At 41.8% G+C, this 9,367-nt stretch overlaps 1 long non-coding RNA gene across 1 annotated transcript; it reads left to right on the forward strand.

Annotated features, from left to right (window-relative positions):
* Positions 1 to 714: 714 nt before the first annotated feature.
* LOC146193295 (uncharacterized) lies at positions 715 to 8,328 on the forward strand. The gene is made up of 3 exons (XR_014706818.1): positions 715 to 896; positions 1,381 to 1,444; positions 8,104 to 8,328. It is a non-coding gene; the product is annotated as an uncharacterized LOC146193295 (long non-coding RNA).
* The last annotated feature ends 1,039 nt before the right edge of the window (positions 8,329 to 9,367 follow it).

Below are 9,367 nucleotides of genomic sequence, written 5' to 3' on the forward strand. Positions count from 1 at the left end.
TACATATTAGACCCTTTTAGTTTCTTGCAGTTTGCAAAAATCGCCTTCCTTTCGTTGTAATCTTGAAGGTGGATAATTACTGGTCGTTTTTTTTTTTTGTTTTTTCCTAGTCTGTGTATTCGGCCAATTGACTCACACTTCACGCCCAGCTTGTCCTGAAATACCTCATTGACTACTTTTTCTTTTATTGTAGATCCTGTTTCATCATCCCACTTCGTAATTCCGTATATAATCAGATTGGAACGCCTGCTATAGCCCTCAAAATTGGTTAGCTTCTTTGTTTGAAAGGACATCACTTGTTCTAAAGATTTCAGCGTCGTTTCTACTTGACCGGCTTGGAACTCGGTTGTAGACGACTGATGTAACTTAGTGTGTATTTCTTTTACTGCACTTTGCAGGGTGGCAAGTACATTGTTAAGGCTGCATAGCTGTGTTTTAATTTCATTTACTTCAATTTTATGCCCAATCACAAAGTCTCGAAGTAATAAAAATATAAGTACACTTGGACGAAGTTCGGTGAAAACTGCCATTAGTTATATTAAATAGTCTTTCTTGCTTGAATTATATTTCGCTTCACAGATCTGAGGAGTAAAACATAAATTTGTTACCTTATAATGCCACATTAAGTATTCAATATCTTATTATGCGATTAGAGGATATAGTGTTAATGCTTTGCTTAAGTTTATACTTGAGGCGTATGGTAGCACGAGTGCATATGACGAAGTATTGCTGATGTTACTCAACATATATCGCTTGTTTTTGAACGGTATAAATACCTATGAACAGGCTCTCGCGCAGACCGATTTTTTGAAGACTTTCTCCGCAGCTTCACTCATGAAAATAATGTACGCTTCGCTCATGTCGCTTTTCCTCCTGCTCACTGCAGTTACTCTAGAGTGAGTACTGATCTAATTATTGTTCAGATCATGCACTCGTCTGTACACTGCAAAATCCCTTATGACATCTTTGCTACTATATGTCTACACACTACCTCTTAGCCACTTGAAACGCCTCTTTAGGACGAGCCGAGAGCGTGTAATTACTTGCGGTTATTATATTCTCGCGTCAAATGTTAAATCGACTTTTGCACCTGTCGCTCAGCGCGTTCAAAACGTCACATGGATGTCTAATGTTGCTTAATTCCGAAGCTGAGCAAATAATTTGGTTGCTCTTTTCTCTCAAGTATGCATAGCTGTGACAAATAGCCGAGCAAATTGAAAGTGCTTAAAAGCAGTGCATATAATTGCTGTGCCTTATTTAAAATTTTAAGACCGGACAAATAAAAATGTTTCGAAGCACGCTGAGTTTGCATACATCAAGAACTTTCTTGGTCTTATCGGCGGTTTGACTAAAGCTCACTGTTTTAAACTTACATTACAGAGCCTATGTTCCTAATGGAGCTAGCAGGCGTCCCATGCGCCGACAATACAGTTGCGTGGGCTTGGTAAGGCGCAATGAAATTTTACAGCTAATGTTATTGGTTGCATAGAACTTTTTAAGCTGTTGACTACAAAATTTCCTCTGTACTATTTAAACCATTCTTGCGAATGTCTGTAACTTGTAGGCTTTCCTTGAAGCATACTACGTGGAAGGTGCCTTGTTGCCACGTTCTTCACAGAACATGTAAATGGAAGTAAAACCATAGAGCCCTATTAGGCATGTGACGTTTGCGAAATAACTTACATTCTTCTCACCTCAGTGAACTAAAATACACCTATCATTTTAATCGTCTACCTGGTTTCTATAACAATATTCGTTCTTTTAGAGTGCGCGATATATATTGTACGTAGTGTTGACAAGGCCGTTGACGGCCAAGAAAGAGGCTTGAAATTTACTTGGATAAATTCTTGATTGGGCTTACTTGCGCTCGCAAAGTAACTAAGCAATCGGCGGCAGCGATAGCAACAAGTGTGCTCGGCGGTCGTCGATCTGCGAATTCCCGCTGCACGAGTCAAAGCTCAATTTGATGGCGGCAAAGAAACATCTGGATAAGCCGTGGGCTTTGTGAGCAAACACTGCAACATTGTCGAAACACACGCGAGTGGCTGGAATCTTCGAGAAACATCTCGGCGCATCTTATGCGATAAAGACAATGATAAGACTGCTTCTCGCGACAATGAGTATGAACAAACAAATAATACAGAATTGATTTCTGCGCTTTATTTACAGTGATGAGGCCGAATTCCGGCGGATGTTGCAAAAGAGCAAATAAAGATTTGAATTGTTCGCTGCATTATATAAGATCTGTTTCGCCAGTTGATTGTGAACGTCGTTACTAACATTAATTTGCATCAGAATATGATTTGACAGAGCAATTCATTTTGGTGGCCATTAGTACTCTTATAATCCGAATTCAGTAAACGGATGCATGACATCACCGCTGATTTAAAAAATGCAGAAATTTCTAAGGAAATAATCCCGCCATTAAATCGTTTTGTCCAATTTGCAATCTTTTGCGAGGGTCACTATGATATTTTAGATTGTTTTATGCGTATTCTTTTCGCTCTGATTATTCTTGGCTTGTGAGGGCGATGATAGCGCTTTGAGGGAGCTCGTATAAGTTGAAAAAAATCGAGATACGTCGTATTACAGCTTTTGATTGTTGCGCAGTATGCAATACATTGCAGTTTCATTAGTGCTAGAAGCAAAGCGTCAGACAACGTCATGAGATTAGAGGTTTTGGATCCTTGTAAACAATGTTTATTTTGCACCTACATAAAATAAAGCATCATTTCTTCACTGCGAGCGCCCGCAAGTACGCTATTAGTAGGTTCAGAAGCTTTTCACAAACAGCTGTGCATTTAAAATTACATACATAGTAGTATTCATCTTATTCTCATCCGTCTGCACATCAAACTAACAGAGTGGTCGTATGTGCAGAATAAAGCTGGCGGATTTGTCTTAGATCATTTCTCACTCAGCGGAGTAGCGATCACTGCTCGAAGGGCGTCTCGATCGACACGGGGCACGTGATCGCCGTTATCGATCGCATCGTAGCCCGGTTTCGTGGAGCTACGAAAGGCGGTAGTAGAGCAGTACACTGAAAATGTTTTCCTATTCATGGAACCCTACGACGCGAGCAAAATGCAGGGCTTGATCGATGTAGCATGCTTTGAACATTTTGCCACAGTGCACGCGTCGTGCTCTCCTAATTTTAAGCTATTTGTGGCTCATGACTATGTCCGTGACACACGACGAGACATTTCATGCCCAAGAAGGTGCAGAAATGAGCGCAACGCGACGGAAAAAGCCAGCAGCACTGCCCTATAGGCACCCTGCAATGCATATTTGCTGGGGACATGTGGCGCTACGTCGCGGCCAACGGAAGCTAACAATGAGGCTACCCAGAAGCAGATGTCGTGTATGTTGCGACAGCTATGTTCCTTTTTCATTCGCGCTTTTTTTTTCCACTGATTTTATTTACTCAATTAGTGGCTTCAGTTGTCTCGTGCGATGCTTTGAATACTACAAATGCGAACAAGAACAAAAGGTAGCGCGGTAGCGGCGGCATGAGACTTCCACATTAGAGAAGGGGACCTAAGCGCACCGATTTCTGGGTAGAACCTGAGAAAAAAGACGAGAGAAAATGATAGCGGCTGTTAGAGAGTAATATAACTGATATTCGTTTTCCTAGTGGGCCATAGAGACGCCAAGGGACGTTAAAAATAAGATAATTGCCTATTGAAAGGGGGAAACGGTATAAACTTCTGACTCGGGGCAGCCGCACACTGGTTGGAGCACTCTCCTCAGTACGCACTTCGCGCTGTAAAAATTGGCTTCTACTGCTCTATGCTGCGCAGGATACAGTTACATTGTCATTCTTTTAAAGGACGTAACGTCCAGAAAAGCAACAAAGTTGCGCAGTTGCATCATCGAATTCCCGTCGCATATTATCCAAGACGAAATAAAAAATGATCTTGGGCTCTGTGAACATGCTTTCTAATCCGGCATTTATTCAAAACCTTATTACAGATTTTGATAAGCATAATTATCCGTAAACTAGTTCTTGATGTGCTGAAAACATCGAACTGGCGGTGTGTGGAGGCCCGTGATAAAGTGCACGCAGACCAGGAACTTCTTTTATTGTTCCTCGCCAAACATTTCTTGCACAGACTGAGCAGCTCAATAGTTTCTTGTCCGAGACGCTACACCGTTCAATCATTAGAAGCATTAGTCAAGAACAATAGCTCTAATTATCTTAATTATGGTACGTTAGCGTATGAGTGCCAGCGTTTCCCGCCGGCTCTCTCCCCGCTTGAGGTATGGAGGCACAAAATGCAAGCCGCTTCAACCGCATAGCGCTGACAATCTACGACATCCATAGCGAGAGCTCCACCTGCTTTCCTGTAACTTCCACTGCCCTTCGAAAGCTGCGCACCACGAACACAAGTGTGCGTCTTGGTATTCAACTATAAAAGAAACTGTGAGAAAATTACTATGCTGCTGTAATCAAACAACAGCAACAACAAAAAAAAAAGTAACAGGCGAGCAATATCTTTTGAGGTTCATTTTACACTTGTGTGAACGTAATAGGTAAATGAAAAGCTTTGTTTACAGCAGCCACCATTTTTCATTCATTTATTGTTTATGACTTCTTCACATATATTCACTTGAGACCCTGCGGCAATAAATTTCGTTCCAAGAAAAGGCTCCGCTTCCTGAGGCTAAATTCAACACCGTGCGGGCGGTTGCGCCGTCGTGAGCGGCGCGCACTTAGCGGTGACGTCGACAGCGTTCACGTCCTAAACATGACTATTCTCGAACAGGCGGTGTCCTTTCGTACGCATTGGTGTTCGGAAGTAGCTCTCAAGGCATTCGATAGCCTTAAAAACTGCAGAAAGTGAGAGCCGACATGATTGCTGACGTAAAACGCGCATGGAACCCGACCACACCAGCCACCTCAAATTGCTCGGCGCAGGCTCTGGCGGCGCTGAACGCAGCTCTCCACTAGCGCCGCTGGCCACTTCACGTTGCCTGTAGGTAGAGCCGGCTTTCTGCTACCTAATAAACGTTTTTGATCACCACGAGGAGGAGCTACGCTAATAAATACTCCAGTAAACAGCTCTTGGAATAGAAATCATTAAGGTTGCGCTTCCCACGGTTTGCTTTTGTTATAAAGCGGAGTACTAATAAGCATTAATATTAGTAGGAATGAACATGAAATAAGAAGGCCGAGTACATATATGCGGCAATATGAGACAGCCCGATAGAAGCAGAAAAAGTTCTCGGGAGAGGTAGAAAACTTGCAGAAACTCCACATACGTGGATAACATATACCGGTACCATGAACGAAACAACACCGTTGTGAGCAAAACTTCGAAGTGGATAATCGGCGTTTATCTTCGCCCATATGAAGAGATGATGGCCGCTTAAAGTAGTTAGTACGCACTGACTGGCTGCTCTGGAACAGCATCGCTACTCTACGGGATTAAATGGATTACACCAACCATAGCAGCCAGAAACCATCTCTGCTGGTATACTTCGGCGGATAGTAAATAATAAGGCCGAAAAGAACGCATGTATGTCTTTCAGTGGTGGAGATAAAAGAAATATGGCAGCAGGGATTTAATAAAGCCATAGTTTACATAATATTTGCAATAGGTCGCGATAGACAATGTTGTCCCTTGCAGTTACGGAGTTCAGAGGAAGGTATCTTAGACAAAATAATTAAGGGGCCATCAATTTTGCCCTAGTTAGGTACTCACCTTTAAAAATTTCAGTCAGTACGCTAAACTTCTCTGCCGAAATTAATATAAAAAATACAATAGCTTCATGTTGTGCAATACGTATTGGATCAGCTCTTATTATTTGTTCAACAAATTGTTCTAGCTCCAATAAAAGTTGTGTGTACAATGTGTGCACTAAGCAACCAACGAAGGCAGTTAACATGAATGCACGGATGATAGCCTGGTAATGCGTCAGAGCAGCCCAAAGGCACAGACACAATATAAGATGTTTGTTCAAACAGTTTCCCTAATTTGCGTGCAGGCGTTTTTAAAAAATCCATTATTGGTCATTTGCAGTCCCTCATTCCATCCCTCCAGCTTTTTAAAAATTGCTTCACCTCGACTCCAAATATGATGATAGAAAAGAGCTGGTTACTCAGAGCACGCCGCCTTTAGGCCTGCTTTTTACGCTGTGTAGTGCATGAGTGTGATTCCCATTTTACACTTCCAAAAGTCTAGCAGATTATCATTTCATCGCAATGACCTGCCTGCGTGTCGTGTCGAAATGTATCGCTTGGAAACTGCACCAATAGCGATGCGACGAATTATTTACTTTCTCCTTCTTTTGAAGCATTCCTAGTTATAACGGAAAAGCAGATGCTAAACAACGAATTGAAATGTCATAGAGAAAGTCCATGACCATATAATGCCAGATAGATGTAGTGTCTAAGAAAGGGCTTTTCAGAAGTTCAGATTTGAACAGATTACTCTTGGACAACGACATTAATTAGAAAAAAAACACCTCATTGCAGACTAATTAGCGGTTTTTGATCCACACGATCTTGGACAAATTGTTTCACTGCCTAAATATTTGGAGAAGTATATATGTATGTTTAAGCCTGTTTTTAAATTAGAACAACACATGCTCTTCAGGTCTGGATATGAATACTGCCACTACTGTTTATGTACATTAACTAAATGCAATATCACCTGTCTGAATAGCCTTGATCTAAATTCGTTTCTGCTGAAAAAGCGATAAAATATTTATACAACAATGCCATTTAGATCTGAAAAAAGTAACCATAGCAGCAACCTCTTCTTGTGAACAACACAACCTGTCTGTAAAGGGGGTGATGGCGCGAATGAAAACACGAGGACAGAAAGGCGAACAGTGGTAGAAGGCCGCAGGCAAGTAAGAGGGTTCAGGAGCAACGCGTCTCATGAAATTAGTTCAGTAGAGATGGTTTTGTGGATCTATAATCACGTAGGTTGCGCTTTCATTTCTGACATTGTTGTCAGCAGCAAGAGGCCACCGTTACAGCAAGGACAGGAATGCATATGCACAGTAAGATGGAATTACCAGTTCGTCAAAACCACTGATATATTATTTTCCAGGTGCGCAAACCTTATTTTGTAGCCAGAGCTACACTGGGCTACCAGTTGAGCATTTTGCGCTTTCCGGGACCGGCTGTGTTTTGCACATGTGCAGTTTATCAGGCCAACCTGCTCGCGTTTCGCCACGGCCGCGCAATCACTCCACCATCGGAGCCTCGTTTGGCGCCACGCCTATGAGCAGCTGTGCGCATGCCCTAATGCCGTTATACCCCAAGACTACCCCCTTCACAGGTGCGCCGAGCGCTTTGTCATGGCGTCGCCTCACGCCGCTCTATCACCCAAACCGCGCGTCGCATGCATAGCTTTGCGTATAAAAGGCGGATATGAAATATGGACCTTGTACACCAAAGGTACTCTGCGGAATCGAAATGCTGCAAAAGCGAAATTGAGACTGTCAAACGGGCAGTTTTCGTCTCTGTCATGCGAAATTAATAAAACATTTTCACACGCAATGTCTCTCATAGATTGGTTTATTGGTATGAAAGGCAGAGGTTTTCCGGAATGATTCAAATCTGACCTGCTACTCTGCAGTTGCGAATGTGAAGGTGGGAAGAAAGAGGGTCAAGGTTGGCTGCGATGTGGGAGCAGGCATATGAAAATATATAAGGCACGGTAAATTCGTTACAAGAGCGAGTCAAGAAGTGTTTCTATTTGCTAAACATTCAGTGACCGCGGATAGCTTAGTCAGGGGAACGCACCTCTCGCTACATATAATTTAGACTAGCCAAGCTAAGCCATTAGCATATTTTTTTTTTATCAAGGGAACACTCTATTTTTCAGGGAAGCTCTCTCCTCTTTTTTCTACAATTTCGAAGTCAGCAAAAATACGGCATTGCTTAGTGAAAACACCTACGTGAAAGCTGTGTCGGCTAATGATGTTGTTTTTTTTTTTTGTTCAAACGAAAGAAGTAAACGGAAGGCGATAGATAGATTATCGGCCTACGGGACGCTTTCTGTCGATAAGTGAACACGCGAAGAAAAATAAATCGCTATATTTGTGCGGTTTTAAACTAAGACTTCTTATTCATCTCCTCTTTTCAAGCAATGCAGTCTACGTGACACCACAAGGACCTGCGGTGTGCACTGTTTTTGCCTCCGTGGTACCTGCACGTCGCGCTACTAGCATGTGCTGCCTGCTGCTTGGAATATAATATCACCAGGTGTGAAGGGTCATCTCCTTCACAAAGTCCCAGTTCAAAAACTTAACGCAGCAAAAATAAATTGGTGGTTCTAGCAGGTCATTCCCAATAAAGAGCGTTCTCACAAACCTTTTCTGTTTTCGGTGTAGGTGCCATTGAATGAGGTCATTACACAATGGCGTATAGACGCCATATCTGCGACAAAAAACACATTAATCTGTATTGTGTCATATAAATGCAACCTTCCGCTATTACGCCAAATACCTTTTTATATTTTTATATTGTCTAGGAACATACGTTATTGCGTTATTCGCGTTTCGACGCCCTGTGATACCTTTTCATTGTCCAAGACCACAATCCGTATTACATTTGTTACCTAGAGGAACGGCAAAATGTTGATTAATAGCCTGCAGCCTGGGTCCAATTTTAATTTGGTATAAAAAGCGGTGATGACAGTGGGATTCCATTAGGGTCCATAAAACAATAAAATAATTTTACTCTCTGCTTTTCAAAGACGTGTTCTTTTTATACGAAAGAAGGGAAATATATATTAGTGGTCAGCTTGGTCTGCGAGGTTTATAGTTCGAAGGGCCCTTTGTTGGGCTAGTTGATAATACATTTAGATGCATACAGTAGCACATACGTGGACAAAACGAAGGGCACAAACATAGCGCCGGCTTTTAGCTGAACTGAATGTCAAAAGGAGAGTAATTTATATAATCTTTTTGCATCATGCGACTCAGCCTAATTTATTACCTCATATGCGATGTGCCGAATTTAAAACAAACTAAGCATATAAAAATCAAAATGAAACAAGAAATCAAAAATTAAGTCTTCATAACCTTTATCATTTTCACCAGGTATTTAAATGTGAGGAACTTATTTGTTTATGACACATGCTTCTCCGATGATTACGTTTTTTATTCCTTGGTTCCTATTGCTTACTCCATGCTGAGTTTGTTAGAAAAACTGGGCATGACGTTTGAAGTATTGACTTCGGTGGAATCACACGATCAAAGAATTGCGTAAATGACATTTCTATTCCAATAAACGTCGCTTGTACGTCAGTCCTGTGTTAATATTTATTTTATGTGCTCGTCTGCTTGCGCTACTGAACCTGTCTAAATGTATTACATACTAGCCCAACAGGAACCGTTCTAATATTTA

The sequence above is a fragment of the Amblyomma maculatum genome, chromosome 4 (genome assembly GCF_055883805.1).
Source record: "Amblyomma maculatum isolate TAMU_Amacu chromosome 4, ASM5588380v1, whole genome shotgun sequence".
In the NCBI taxonomy this organism is placed as follows: domain Eukaryota; kingdom Metazoa; phylum Arthropoda; class Arachnida; order Ixodida; family Ixodidae; genus Amblyomma; species Amblyomma maculatum.